Source organism: Heptranchias perlo, chromosome 12 (assembly GCF_035084215.1).
Source record: "Heptranchias perlo isolate sHepPer1 chromosome 12, sHepPer1.hap1, whole genome shotgun sequence".
Lineage (NCBI taxonomy): Eukaryota > Metazoa > Chordata > Chondrichthyes > Hexanchiformes > Hexanchidae > Heptranchias > Heptranchias perlo.
This window is the reverse complement of record NC_090336.1, coordinates 68,112,449-68,125,722: the sequence shown is the minus strand read 5'-3', so window position 1 is coordinate 68,125,722 and position 13,274 is coordinate 68,112,449. Positions and strand designations below refer to the sequence as shown.

The window sequence follows — 13,274 nt, the reverse complement described above, 5'->3', positions numbered from 1 at the left end:
CCATGCTCTCCTTTCCTTCGTAGGTTGTTGCTCGCTCCGCGTTGTTCCTCGCCCGGCCGTTGTGCCATGTTGCCAACGCCGCTGACGCCACTTTCACTCCTGCTCAGCAAGGTAAGCAGCCACCATTGTGTTTTTCTTCCCGTATCTGTCCATGGGGACTTGGCCTATATTTCAGGGTGAGGCCTCACCACGTTTCCCGCTCGACAGCTAAGCTGGAGGTTGCCCCCTGTTGGATTTCCGTGTGACTGCAGGCACGGGCGCCTCCATTGGAAAAGGATGGGTGGGTGGATGGGGGTTGGTGGTGTTGGGCACATGCACCCCGCCCTGCCCGCCACGCCTGCTGCAGTCTATTCCCATGCCACCCTGCCTGTCTCCTACGACTTATTGCCGGGAACCAGCCTTAGCAAACCCCAGACTTTACTTGGCAGCTGCAGGACCGATTCTGCGCTCCATTGAGATCCTGCGCGCCCGTTGATTAAGCACCCGAAAATGCAAAAGCTGTGATCGTGTTACCTCAGCCAAAGGGAAGGGGGGTGTTACGCAGATGGCTTTTCATCTTGGTTAGATGTTCTGGTAAAAAATATTGTGTTGCTCAAAGTTTGCCGGCCACTCTTCACACCTAAGCTCAGTCACCCAACACCATTTTGAAGAAGAAGAGAGAGTCCGAGGAAGACTGGAGCAGGAGCGGGAGTTTACCGGTTATCGCTTCTCGGCCTTTTGGCTAAGATCCAGTGTAGTTTCTGTTCTTATCAGTTTAATATTTGATACGTCCCCTATCTGGGGACCAAATATTAAATTGATTTTTGGAACAGGGAGATGGAACGAGAGCTTGCTCCGTCCACTCCGCGCATCGACCTGGTATCGCAGTGCTTCCAGGATCGGTGCAGCTCCCCTCGGGGAGATTCGAAAAACAAAAAACAGATTTTGTTTCTTTTTTGGGCCATATGTTATTACTGTAGTCAATATTGTTATAAAAGAAGGAAAACTTTTTACAGCTGCTTGACCATGCTCTCCTTTCCTTCGTAGGTTGTTGCTCGCTCCGCGTTGTTCCTCGCCCGGCCGTTGTGCCATGTTGCCAACGCCGCTGACGCCACTTTCACACCTGCCCAGCAAGGTAAGCAGCCACCATTGTGTTTTTCTTCCCGTATCTGTCCATGGGGACTTGGCCTATATTTCAGGGTGAGGCCTCACCACGTTTCCCGCTCGACAGCTAAGCTGGAGGTTGCCCCCTGTTGGATTTCCGTGTGACTGCAGGCACGGGCGCCTCCATTGGAAAAGGATGGGTGGGTGGATGGGGGTTGGTGGTGTTGGGCACATGCACCCCGCCCTGCCCGCCACGCCTGCTGCAGTCTATTCCCATGCCACCCTGCCTGTCTCCTACGACTTATTGCCGGGAACCAGCCTTAGCAAACCCCAGACTTTACTTGGCAGCTGCAGGACCGATTCTGCGCTCCATTGAGATCCTGCGCGCCCGTTGATTAAGCACCCGAAAATGCAAAAGCTGTGATCGTGTTACCTCAGCCAAAGGGAAGGGGGGTGTTACGCAGATGGCTTTTCATCTTGGTTAGATGTTCTGGTAAAAAATATTGTGTTGCTCAAAGTTTGCCGGCCACTCTTCACACCTAAGCTCAGTCACCCAACACCATTTTGAAGAAGAAGAGAGAGTCCGAGGAAGACTGGAGCAGGAGCGGGAGTTTACCGGTTATCGCTTCTCGGCCTTTTGGCTAAGATCCAGTGTAGTTTCTGTTCTTATCAGTTTAATATTTGATACGTCCCCTATCTGGGGACCAAATATTAAATTGATTTTTGGAACAGGGAGATGGAACGAGAGCTTGCTCCGTCCACTCCGCGCATCGACCTGGTATCGCAGTGCTTCCAGGATCGGTGCAGCTCCCCTCGGGGAGATTCGAAAAACAAAAAACAGATTTTGTTTCTTTTTTGGGCCATATGTTATTACTGTAGTCAATATTGTTATAAAAGAAGGAAAACTTTTTACAGCTGCTTGACCATGCTCTCCTTTCCTTCGTAGGTTGTTGCTCGCTCCGCGTTGTTCCTCGCCCGGCCGTTGTGCCATGTTGCCAACGCCGCTGACGCCACTTTCACTCCTGCTCAGCAAGGTAAGCAGCCACCATTGTGTTTTTCTTCCCGTATCTGTCCATGGGGACTTGGCCTATATTTCAGGGTGAGGCCTGACCACGTTTCCCGCTCGACAGCTAAGCTGGAGGTTGCCCCCTGTTGGATTTCCGTGTGACTGCAGGCACGGGCGCCTCCATTGGAAAAGGATGGGTGGGTGGATGGGGGTTGGTGGTGTTGGGCACATGAACCCCGCCCTGCCCGCCACGCCTGCTGCAGTCTATTCCCATGCCACCCTGCCTGTCTCCTACGACTTATTGCAGGGAACCAGCCTTAGCAAACCCCAGACTTTACTTGGCAGCTGCAGGACCGATTCTGCGCTCCATTGAGATCCTGCGCGCCCGTTGATTAAGCACCCGAAAATGCAAAAGCTGTGATCGTGTTACCTCAGCCAAAGGGAAGGGGGGTGTTACGCAGATGGCTTTTCATCTTGGTTAGATGTTCTGGTAAAAAATATTGTGTTGCTCAAAGTTTGCCGGCCACTCTTCACACCTAAGCTCAGTCACCCAACACCATTTTGAAGAAGAAGAGAGAGTCCGAGGAAGACTGGAGCAGGAGCGGGAGTTTATCGGTTATCGCTTCTCGGCCTTTTGGCTAATATCCAGTGTCGTTTCTGTTCTTATCAGTTTAATATTTGATACGTCCCCTATCTGGGGACCAAATATTAAATTGATTTTTGGAACAGGGAGATGGAACGAGAGCTTGCTCCGTCCACTCCGCGCATCGACCTGGTATCGCAGTGCTTCCAGGATCGGTGCAGCTCCCCTCGGGGAGATTCGAAAAACAAAAAACAGATGTTGTTTCTTTTTTGGGCCATATGTTATTACTGTAGTCAATATTGTTATAAAAGAAGGAAAACTTTTTACAGCTGCTTGACCATGCTCTCCTTTCCTTCGTAGGTTGTTGCTCGCTCCGCGTTGTTCCTCGCCCGGCCTTTGTGCCATGTTGCCAACGCCGCTGACGCCACTTTCACTCCTGCTCAGCAAGGTAAGCAGCCACCATTGTGTTTTTCTTCCCGTATCTGTCCATGGGGACTTGGCCTATATTTCAGGGTGAGGCCTCACCACGTTTCCCGCTCGACAGCTAAGCTGGAGGTTGCCCCCTGTTGGATTTCCGTGCGACTGCAGGCACGGGCGCCTCCATTGGAAAAGGATGGGTGGGTGGATGGGGGTTGGTGGTGTTGGGCACATGCACCCCGCCCTGCCCGCCACGCCTGCTGCAGTCTATTCCCATGCCACCCTGCCTGTCTCCTACGACTTATTGCCGGGAACCAGCCTTAGCAAACCCCAGACTTTACTTGGCAGCTGCAGGACCGATTCTGCGCTCCATTGAGATCCTGCGCGCCCGTTGATTAAGCACCCGAAAATGCAAAAGCTGTGATCATGTTACCTCAGCCAAAGGGAAGGGGGGTGTTACGGAGATGGCTTTTCATCTTGGTTAGATGTTCTGGTAAAAAATATTGTGTTGCTCAAAGTTTGCCGGCCACTCTTCACACCTAAGCTCAGTCACCCAACACCATTTTGAAGAAGAAGAGAGAGTCCGAGGAAGAATGGAGCAGGAGCGGGAGTTTACCGGTTATCGCTTCTCGGCCTTTTTGCTAAGATCCAGTGTAGTTTCTGTTCTTATCAGTTTAATATCTGATACGTCCCCTATTTGGGGACCAAATATTAAATTGATTTTTGGAACAGGGAGATGGAACGAGAGCTTGCTCCGTCCACTCCGCGCATCGACCTGGTATCGCAGTGCTTCCAGGATCGGTGCAGCTCCCCTCGGGGAGATTCGAAAAACAAAAAACAGATTTTGTTTCTTTTTTGGGCCATATGTTATTACTGTAGTCAATATTGTTATAAAAGAAGGAAAACTTTTTACAGCTGCTTGACCATGCTCTCCTTTCCTTCGTAGGTTGTTGCTCGCTCCGCGTTGTTCCTCGCCCGGCCGTTGTGCCATGTTGCCAACGCCGCTGACGCCACTTTCACTCCTGCTCAGCAAGGTAAGCAGCCACCATTGTGTTTTTCTTCCCGTATCTGTCCATGGGGACTTGGCCTATATTTCAGGGTGAGGCCTCACCACGTTTCCCGCTCGACAGCTAAGCTGGAGGTTGCCCCCTGTTGGATTTCCGTGCGACTGCAGGCACGGGCGCCTCCATTGGAAAAGGATGGGTGGGTGGGTGGATGGGGGTTGGTGGTGTTGGGCACATGCACCCCGCCCTGCCCGCCACGCCTGCTGCAGTCTATTCCCATGCCACCCTGCCTGTCTCTTACGACTTATTGCCGGGAACCAGCCTTAGCAAACCCCAGACTTTACTTGGCAGCTGCAGGACCGATTCTGCGCTCCATTGAGATCCTGCGCGCCCGTTGATTAAGCACCCGAAAATGCAAAAGCTGTGATCGTGTTACCTCAGCCAAAGGGAAGGGGGGTGTTACGGAGATGGCTTTTCATCTTGGTTAGATGTTCTGGTAAAAAATATTGTGTTGCTCAAAGTTTGCCGGCCACTCTTCACACCTAAGCTCAGTCACCCAACACCATTTTGAAGAAGAAGAGAGAGTCCGAGGAAGAATGGAGCAGGAGCGGGAGTTTACCGGTTATCGCTTCTCGGCCTTTTGGCTAAGATCCAGTGTAGTTTCTGTTCTTATCAGTTTAATATTTGATACGTCCCCTATCTGGGGACCAAATATTAAATTGATTTTTGGAACAGGGAGATGGAACGAGAGCTTGCTCCGTCCACTCCGCGCATCGACCTGGTATCGCAGTGCTTCCAGGATCGGTGCAGCTCCCCTCGGGGAGATTCGAAAAACAAAAAACAGATTTTGTTTCTTTTTTGGACCATATGTTATTACTGTAGTCAATATTGTTATAAAAGAAGGAAAACTTTTTACAGCTGCTTGACCATGCTCTCCATTCCTTCGGAGGTTGATGCTCGCTCCGCGTTGTTCCTCGCCCGGCCGTTGTGCCATGTTGCCAACGCCGCTGACGCCACTTTCACTCCTGCTCAGCAAGGTAAGCAGCCACCATTGTGTTTTTCTTCCCGTATCTGTCCATGGGGACTTGGCCTATATTTCAGGGTGAGGCCTCACCACGTTTCCCGCTCGACAGCTAAGCTGGAGGTTGCCCCCTGTTGGATTTCCGTGCGACTGCAGGCACGGGCGCCTCCATTGGAAAAGGATGGGTGGGTGGATGGGGGTTGGTGGTGTTGGGCACATGCACCCCGCCCTGCCCGCCACGCCTGCTGCAGTCTATTCCCATGCCACCCTGCCTGTCTCTTACGACTTATTGCCGGGAACCAGCCTTAGCAAACCCCAGACTTTACTTGGCAGCTGCAGGACCGATTCTGCGCTCCATTGAGATCCTGCGCGCCCGTTGATTAAGCACCCGAAAATGCAAAAGCTGTGATCGTGTTACCTCAGCCAAAGGGAAGGGGGGTGTTACGGAGATGGCTTTTCATCTTGGTTAGATGTTCTGGTAAAAAATATTGTGTTGCTCAAAGTTTGCCGGCCACTCTTCACACCTAAGCTCAGTCACCCAACACCATTTTGAAGAAGAAGAGAGAGTCCGAGGAAGACTGGAGCAGGAGCGGGAGTTTACCGGTTATCGCTTCTCGGCCTTTTGGCTAAGATCCAGTGTAGTTTTTGTTCTTATCAGTTTAATATTTGATACGTCCCCTATCTGGGGACCAAACATTAAATTGATTTTTGGAACAGGGAGATGGAACGAGAGCTTGCTCCGTCCACTCCGCGCATCGACCTGGTATCGCAGTGCTTCCAGGATCGGTGCAGCTCCCCTCGGGGAGATTCGAAAAACAAAAAACAGATTTTGTTTCTTTTTTGGACCATATGTTATTACTGTAGTCAATATTGTTATAAAAGAAGGAAAACTTTTTACAGCTGCTTGACCATGCTCTCCATTCCTTCGGAGGTTGATGCTCGCTCCGCGTTGTTCCTCGCCCGGCCGTTTCCCCAATGTTGCCAACGCCGCTGACGCCACTTTCACACCTGCCCAGCAAGGTAAGCAGCCACCATTGTGTTTTTCTTCCCGTATCTGTCCATGGGGACTTGGCCTATATTTCAGGGTGAGGCCTCACCACGTTTCCCGCTCGACAGCTAAGCTGGAGGTTGCCCCCTGTTGGATTTCCGTGTGACTGCAGGCACGGGCGCCTCCATTGGAAAAGGATGGGTGGGTGGATGGGGGTTGGTGGTGTTGGGCACATGCACCCCGCCCTGCCCGCCACGCCTGCTGCAGTCTATTCCCATGCCACCCTGCCTGTCTCCTACGACTTATTGCAGGGAACCAGCCTTAGCAAACCCCAGACTTTACTTGGCAGCTGCAGGACCGATTCTGCGCTCCATTGAGATCCTGCGCGCCCGTTGATTAAGCACCCGAAAATGCAAAAGCTGTGATCGTGTTACCTCAGCCAAAGGGAAGGGGGGTGTTACGCAGATGGCTTTTCATCTTGGTTAGATGTTCTGGTAAAAAATATTGTGTTGCTCAAAGTTTGCCGGCCACTCTTCACACCTAAGCTCAGTCACCCAACACCATTTTGAAGAAGAAGAGAGAGTCCGAGGAAGACTGGAGCAGGAGCGGGAGTTTACCGGTTATCGCTTCTCGGCCTTTTGGCTAAGATCCAGTGTAGTTTCTGTTCTTATCAGTTTAATATTTGATACGTCCCCTATCTGGGGACCAAATATTAAATTGATTTTTGGAACAGGGAGATGGAACGAGAGCTTGCTCCGTCCACTCCGCGCATCGACCTGGTATCGCAGTGCTTCCAGGATCGGTGCAGCTCCCCTCGGGGAGATTCGAAAAACAAAAAACAGATTTTGTTTCTTTTTTGGGCCATATGTTATTACTGTAGTCAATATTGTTATAAAAGAAGGAAAACTTTTTACAGCTGCTTGACCATGCTCTCCTTTCCTTCGTAGGTTGTTGCTCGCTCCGCGTTGTTCCTCGCCCGGCCGTTGTGCCATGTTGCCAACGCCGCTGACGCCACTTTCACTCCTGCTCAGCAAGGTAAGCAGCCACCATTGTGTTTTTCTTCCCGTATCTGTCCATGGGGACTTGGCCTATATTTCAGGGTGAGGCCTCACCACGTTTCCCGCTCGACAGCTAAGCTGGAGGTTGCCCCCTGTTGGATTTCCGTGCGACTGCAGGCACGGGCGCCTCCATTGGAAAAGGATGGGTGGGTGGATGGGGGTTGGTGGTGTTGGGCACATGCACCCCGCCCTGCCCGCCACGCCTGCTGCAGTCTATTCCCATGCCACCCTGCCTGTCTCTTACGACTTATTGCCGGGAACCAGCCTTAGCAAACCCCAGACTTTACTTGGCAGCTGCAGGACCGATTCTGCGCTCCATTGAGATCCTGCGCGCCCGTTGATTAAGCACCCGAAAATGCAAAAGCTGTGATCGTGTTACCTCAGCCAAAGGGAAGGGGGGTGTTACGGAGATGGCTTTTCATCTTGGTTAGATGTTCTGGTAAAAAATATTGTGTTGCTCAAAGTTTGCCGGCCACTCTTCACACCTAAGCTCAGTCACCCAACACCATTTTGAAGAAGAAGAGAGAGTCCGAGGAAGACTGGAGCAGGAGCGGGAGTTTACCGGTTATCGCTTCTCGGCCTTTTGGCTAAGATCCAGTGTAGTTTTTGTTCTTATCAGTTTAATATTTGATACGTCCCCTATCTGGGGACCAAACATTAAATTGATTTTTGGAACAGGGAGATGGAACGAGAGCTTGCTCCGTCCACTCCGCGCATCGACCTGGTATCGCAGTGCTTCCAGGATCGGTGCAGCTCCCCTCGGGGAGATTCGAAAAACAAAAAACAGATTTTGTTTCTTTTTTGGACCATATGTTATTACTGTAGTCAATATTGTTATAAAAGAAGGAAAACTTTTTACAGCTGCTTGACCATGCTCTCCATTCCTTCGGAGGTTGATGCTCGCTCCGCGTTGTTCCTCGCCCGGCCGTTTCCCCAATGTTGCCAACGCCGCTGACGCCACTTTCACACCTGCCCAGCAAGGTAAGCAGCCACCATTGTGTTTTTCTTCCCGTATCTGTCCATGGGGACTTGGCCTATATTTCAGGGTGAGGCCTCACCACGTTTCCCGCTCGACAGCTAAGCTGGAGGTTGCCCCCTGTTGGATTTCCGTGTGACTGCAGGCACGGGCGCCTCCATTGGAAAAGGATGGGTGGGTGGATGGGGGTTGGTGGTGTTGGGCACATGCACCCCGCCCTGCCCGCCACGCCTGCTGCAGTCTATTCCCATGCCACCCTGCCTGTCTCCTACGACTTATTGCCGGGAACCAGCCTTAGCAAACCCCAGACTTTACTTGGCAGCTGCAGGACCGATTCTGCGCTCCATTGAGATCCTGCGCGCCCGTTGATTAAGCACCCGAAAATGCAAAAGCTGTGATCGTGTTACCTCAGCCAAAGGGAAGGGGGGTGTTACGCAGATGGCTTTTCATCTTGGTTAGATGTTCTGGTAAAAAATATTGTGTTGCTCAAAGTTTGCCGGCCACTCTTCACACCTAAGCTCAGTCACCCAACACCATTTTGAAGAAGAAGAGAGAGTCCGAGGAAGACTGGAGCAGGAGCGGGAGTTTACCGGTTATCGCTTCTCGGCCTTTTGGCTAAGATCCAGTGTAGTTTCTGTTCTTATCAGTTTAATATTTGATACGTCCCCTATCTGGGGACCAAATATTAAATTGATTTTTGGAACAGGGAGATGGAACGAGAGCTTGCTCCGTCCACTCCGCGCATCGACCTGGTATCGCAGTGCTTCCAGGATCGGTGCAGCTCCCCTCGGGGAGATTCGAAAAACAAAAAACAGATGTTGTTTCTTTTTTGGGCCATATGTTATTACTGTAGTCAATATTGTTATAAAAGAAGGAAAACTTTTTACAGCTGCTTGACCATGCTCTCCTTTCCTTCGTAGGTTGTTGCTCGCTCCGCGTTGTTCCTCGCCCGGCCGTTGTGCCATGTTGCCAACGCCGCTGACGCCACTTTCACTCCTGCTCAGCAAGGTAAGCAGCCACCATTGTGTTTTTCTTCCCGTATCTGTCCATGGGGACTTGGCCTATATTTCAGGGTGAGGCCTCACCACGTTTCCCGCTCGACAGCTAAGCTGGAGGTTGCCCCCTGTTGGATTTCCGTGCGACTGCAGGCACGGGCGCCTCCATTGGAAAAGGATGGGTGGGTGGGTGGATGGGGGTTGGTGGTGTTGGGCACATGCACCCCGCCCTGCCCGCCACGCCTGCTGCAGTCTATTCCCATGCCACCCTGCCTGTCTCCTACGACTTATTGCCGGGAACCAGCCTTAGCAAACCCCAGACTTTACTTGGCAGCTGCAGGACCGATTCTGCGCTCCATTGAGATCCTGCGCGCCCGTTGATTAAGCACCCGAAAATGCAAAAGCTGTGATCGTGTCACCTCAGCCAAAGGGAAGGGGGGTGTTACGGAGATGGCTTTTCATCTTGGTTAGATGTTCTGGTAAAAAATATTGTGTTGCTCAAAGTTTGCCGGCCACTCTTCACACCTAAGCTCAGTCACCCAACACCATTTTGAAGAAGAAGAGAGAGTCCGAGGAAGACTGGAGCAGGAGCGGGAGTTTACCGGTTATCGCTTCTCGGCCTTTTGGCTAAGATCCAGTGTAGTTTCTGTTCTTATCAGTTTAATATTTGATACGTCCCCTATCTGGGGACCAAATATTAAATTGATTTTTGGAACAGGGAGATGGAACGAGAGCTTGCTCCGTCCACTCCGCGCATCGACCTGGTATCGCAGTGCTTCCAGGATCGGTGCAGCTCCCCTCGGGGAGATTCGAAAAACAAAAAACAGATTTTGTTTCTTTTTTGGACCATATGTTATTACTGTAGTCAATATTGTTATAAAAGAAGGAAAACTTTTTACAGCTGCTTGACCATGCTCTCCATTCCTTCGGAGGTTGATGCTCGCTCCGCGTTGTTCCTCGCCCGGCCGTTTCCCCAATGTTGCCAACGCCGCTGACGCCACTTTCACACCTGCCCAGCAAGGTAAGCAGCCACCATTGTGTTTTTCTTCCCGTATCTGTCCATGGGGACTTGGCCTATATTTCAGGGTGAGGCCTCACCACGTTTCCCGCTCGACAGCTAAGCTGGAGGTTGCTCCCTGTTGGATTTCCGTGTGACTGCAGGCACGGGCGCCTCCATTGGAAAAGGATGGGTGGGTGGATGGGGGTTGGTGGTGTTGGGCACATGCACCCCGCCCTGCCCGCCACGCCTGCTGCAGTCTATTCCCATGCCACCCTGCCTGTCTCCTACGACTTATTGCCGGGAACCAGCCTTAGCAAACCCCAGACTTTACTTGGCAGCTGCAGGACCGATTCTGCGCTCCATTGAGATCCTGCGCGCCCGTTGATTAAGCACCCGAAAATGCAAAAGCTGTGATCGTGTTACCTCAGCCAAAGGGAAGGGGGGTGTTACGCAGATGGCTTTTCATCTTGGTTAGATGTTCTGGTAAAAAATATTGTGTTGCTCAAAGTTTGCCGGCCACTCTTCACACCTAAGCTCAGTCACCCAACACCATTTTGAAGAAGAAGAGAGAGTCCGAGGAAGACTGGAGCAGGAGCGGGAGTTTACCGGTTATCGCTTCTCGGCCTTTTGGCTAAGATCCAGTGTAGTTTCTGTTCTTATCAGTTTAATATTTGATACGTCCCCTATCTGGGGACCAAATATTAAATTGATTTTTGGAACAGGGAGATGGAACGAGAGCTTGCTCCGTCCACTCCGCGCATCGACCTGGTATCGCAGTGCTTCCAGGATCGGTGCAGCTCCCCTCGGGGAGATTCGAAAAACAAAAAACAGATGTTGTTTCTTTTTTGGGCCATATGTTATTACTGTAGTCAATATTGTTATAAAAGAAGGAAAACTTTTTACAGTTGCTTGACCATGCTCTCCTTTCCTTCGTAGGTTGTTGCTCGCTCCGCGTTGTTCCTCGCCCGGCCGTTGTGCCATGTTGCCAACGCCGCTGACGCCACTTTCACTCCTGCTCAGCAAGGTAAGCAGCCACCATTGTGTTTTTCTTCCCGTATCTGTCCATGGGGACTTGGCCTATATTTCAGGGTGAGGCCTCACCACGTTTCCCGCTCGACAGCTAAGCTGGAGGTTGCCCCCTGTTGGATTTCCGTGCGACTGCAGGCACGGGCGCCTCCATTGGAAAAGGATGGGTGGGTGGATGGGGGTTGGTGGTGTTGGGCACATGCACCCCGCCCTGCCCGCCACGCCTGCTGCAGTCTATTCCCATGCCACCCTGCCTGTCTCCTACGACTTATTGCCGGGAACCAGCCTTAGCAAACCCCAGACTTTACTTGGCAGCTGCAGGACCGATTCTGCGCTCCATTGAGATCCTGCGCGCCCGTTGATTAAGCACCCGAAAATGCAAAAGCTGTGATCGTGTTACCTCAGCCAAAGGGAAGGGGGGTGTTACGCAGATGGCTTTTCATCTTGGTTAGATGTTCTGGTAAAAAATATTGTGTTGCTCAAAGTTTGCCGGCCACTCTTCACACCTAAGCTCAGTCACCCAACACCATTTTGAAGAAGAAGAGAGAGTCCGAGGAAGACTGGAGCAGGAGCGGGAGTTTACCGGTTATCGCTTCTCGGCCTTTTGGCTAAGATCCAGTGTAGTTTCTGTTCTTATCAGTTTAATATTTGATACGTCCCCTATCTGGGGACCAAATATTAAATTGATTTTTGGAACAGGGAGATGGAACGAGAGCTTGCTCCGTCCACTCCGCGCATCGACCTGGTATCGCAGTGCTTCCAGGATCGGTGCAGCTCCCCTCGGGGAGATTCGAAAAACAAAAAACAGATGTTGTTTCTTTTTTGGGCCATATGTTATTACTGTAGTCAATATTGTTATAAAAGAAGGAAAACTTTTTACAGCTGCTTGACCATGCTCTCCATTCCTTCGGAGGTTGATGCTCGCTCCGCGTTGTTCCTCGCCCGGCCGTTTCCCCAATGTTGCCAACGCCGCTGACGCCACTTTCACACCTGCCCAGCAAGGTAAGCAGCCACCATTGTGTTTTTCTTCCCGTATCTGTCCATGGGGACTTGGCCTATATTTCAGGGTGAGGCCTCACCACGTTTCCCGCTCGACAGCTAAGCTGGAGGTTGCCCCCTGTTGGATTTCCGTGTGACTGCAGGCACGGGCGCCTCCATTGGAAAAGGATGGGTGGGTGGATGGGGGTTGGTGGTGTTGGGCACATGCACCCCGCCCTGCCCGCCACGCCTGCTGCAGTCTATTCCCATGCCACCCTGCCTGTCTCCTACGACTTATTGCCGGGAACCAGCCTTAGCAAACCCCAGACTTTACTTGGCAGCTGCAGGACCGATTCTGCGCTCCATTGAGATCCTGCGCGCCCGTTGATTAAGCACCCGAAAATGCAAAAGCTGTGATCGTGTTACCTCAGCCAAAGGGAAGGGGGGTGTTACGCAGATGGCTTTTCATCTTGGTTAGATGTTCTGGTAAAAAATATTGTGTTGCTCAAAGTTTGCCGGCCACTCTTCACACCTAAGCTCAGTCACCCAACACCATTTTGAAGAAGAAGAGAGAGTCCGAGGAAGAATGGAGCAGGAGCGGGAGTTTACCGGTTATCGCTTCTCGGCCTTTTGGCTAAGATCCAGTGTAGTTTCTGTTCTTATCAGTTTAATATCTGATATGTCCCCTATCTGGGGACCAAATATTAAATTGATTTTTGGAACAGGGAGATGGAACGAGAGCTTGCTCCGTCCACTCCGCGCATCGACCTGGTATCGCAGTGCTTCCAGGATCGGTGCAGCTCCCCTCGGGGAGAATCGAAAAACAAAAAACAGATTTTGTTTCTTTTTTGGGCCATATGTTATTACTGTAGTCAATATTGTTATAAAAGAAGGAAAACTTTTTACAGCTGCTTGACCATGCTCTCCTTTCCTTCGTAGGTTGTTGCTCGCTCCGCGTTGTTCCTCGCCCGGCCGTTGTGCCATGTTGCCAACGCCGCTGACGCCACTTTCACTCCTGCTCAGCAAGGTAAGCAGCCACCATTGTGTTTTTCTTCCCGTATCTGTCCATGGGGACTTGGCCTATATTTCAGGGTGAGGCATCACCATGTTTCCCGCTCGACAGCTAAGCTGGAGGTTGC

At 51.4% G+C, this 13,274-nt stretch overlaps 13 non-coding genes across 13 annotated transcripts; all 13 read left to right on the top strand.

Annotated features, from left to right (window-relative positions):
• Positions 1 to 701: 701 nt before the first annotated feature.
• On the top strand, positions 702 to 892 carry LOC137328171 (U2 spliceosomal RNA). Its single transcript, XR_010964659.1, has one exon. It is a non-coding gene; the product is annotated as a U2 spliceosomal RNA (small nuclear RNA).
• An 812-nt stretch (positions 893 to 1,704) lies between these two features.
• Positions 1,705 to 1,895, top strand: LOC137328170 (U2 spliceosomal RNA). Its single transcript, XR_010964658.1, has one exon. It is a non-coding gene; the product is annotated as a U2 spliceosomal RNA (small nuclear RNA).
• Positions 1,896 to 2,707: 812 nt separating this feature from the next.
• Positions 2,708 to 2,898, top strand: LOC137328276 (U2 spliceosomal RNA). The gene has a single exon (XR_010964758.1). It is a non-coding gene; the product is annotated as a U2 spliceosomal RNA (small nuclear RNA).
• An 812-nt stretch (positions 2,899 to 3,710) lies between these two features.
• On the top strand, positions 3,711 to 3,901 carry LOC137328185 (U2 spliceosomal RNA). The gene has a single exon (XR_010964672.1). It is a non-coding gene; the product is annotated as a U2 spliceosomal RNA (small nuclear RNA).
• Positions 3,902 to 4,717: 816 nt separating this feature from the next.
• LOC137328169 (U2 spliceosomal RNA) lies at positions 4,718 to 4,908 on the top strand. Its single transcript, XR_010964657.1, has one exon. It is a non-coding gene; the product is annotated as a U2 spliceosomal RNA (small nuclear RNA).
• An 812-nt stretch (positions 4,909 to 5,720) lies between these two features.
• Positions 5,721 to 5,911, top strand: LOC137328224 (U2 spliceosomal RNA). Its single transcript, XR_010964708.1, has one exon. It is a non-coding gene; the product is annotated as a U2 spliceosomal RNA (small nuclear RNA).
• An 813-nt stretch (positions 5,912 to 6,724) lies between these two features.
• LOC137328168 (U2 spliceosomal RNA) lies at positions 6,725 to 6,915 on the top strand. Its single transcript, XR_010964656.1, has one exon. It is a non-coding gene; the product is annotated as a U2 spliceosomal RNA (small nuclear RNA).
• Positions 6,916 to 7,727: 812 nt separating this feature from the next.
• LOC137328223 (U2 spliceosomal RNA) lies at positions 7,728 to 7,918 on the top strand. The gene has a single exon (XR_010964707.1). It is a non-coding gene; the product is annotated as a U2 spliceosomal RNA (small nuclear RNA).
• Positions 7,919 to 8,731: 813 nt separating this feature from the next.
• On the top strand, positions 8,732 to 8,922 carry LOC137328167 (U2 spliceosomal RNA). Its single transcript, XR_010964655.1, has one exon. It is a non-coding gene; the product is annotated as a U2 spliceosomal RNA (small nuclear RNA).
• An 816-nt stretch (positions 8,923 to 9,738) lies between these two features.
• Positions 9,739 to 9,929, top strand: LOC137328166 (U2 spliceosomal RNA). Its single transcript, XR_010964654.1, has one exon. It is a non-coding gene; the product is annotated as a U2 spliceosomal RNA (small nuclear RNA).
• Positions 9,930 to 10,742: 813 nt separating this feature from the next.
• Positions 10,743 to 10,933, top strand: LOC137328165 (U2 spliceosomal RNA). The gene has a single exon (XR_010964653.1). It is a non-coding gene; the product is annotated as a U2 spliceosomal RNA (small nuclear RNA).
• An 812-nt stretch (positions 10,934 to 11,745) lies between these two features.
• LOC137328164 (U2 spliceosomal RNA) lies at positions 11,746 to 11,936 on the top strand. The gene has a single exon (XR_010964652.1). It is a non-coding gene; the product is annotated as a U2 spliceosomal RNA (small nuclear RNA).
• An 813-nt stretch (positions 11,937 to 12,749) lies between these two features.
• On the top strand, positions 12,750 to 12,940 carry LOC137330735 (U2 spliceosomal RNA). The gene has a single exon (XR_010965160.1). It is a non-coding gene; the product is annotated as a U2 spliceosomal RNA (small nuclear RNA).
• Positions 12,941 to 13,274: the final 334 nt, after the last annotated feature.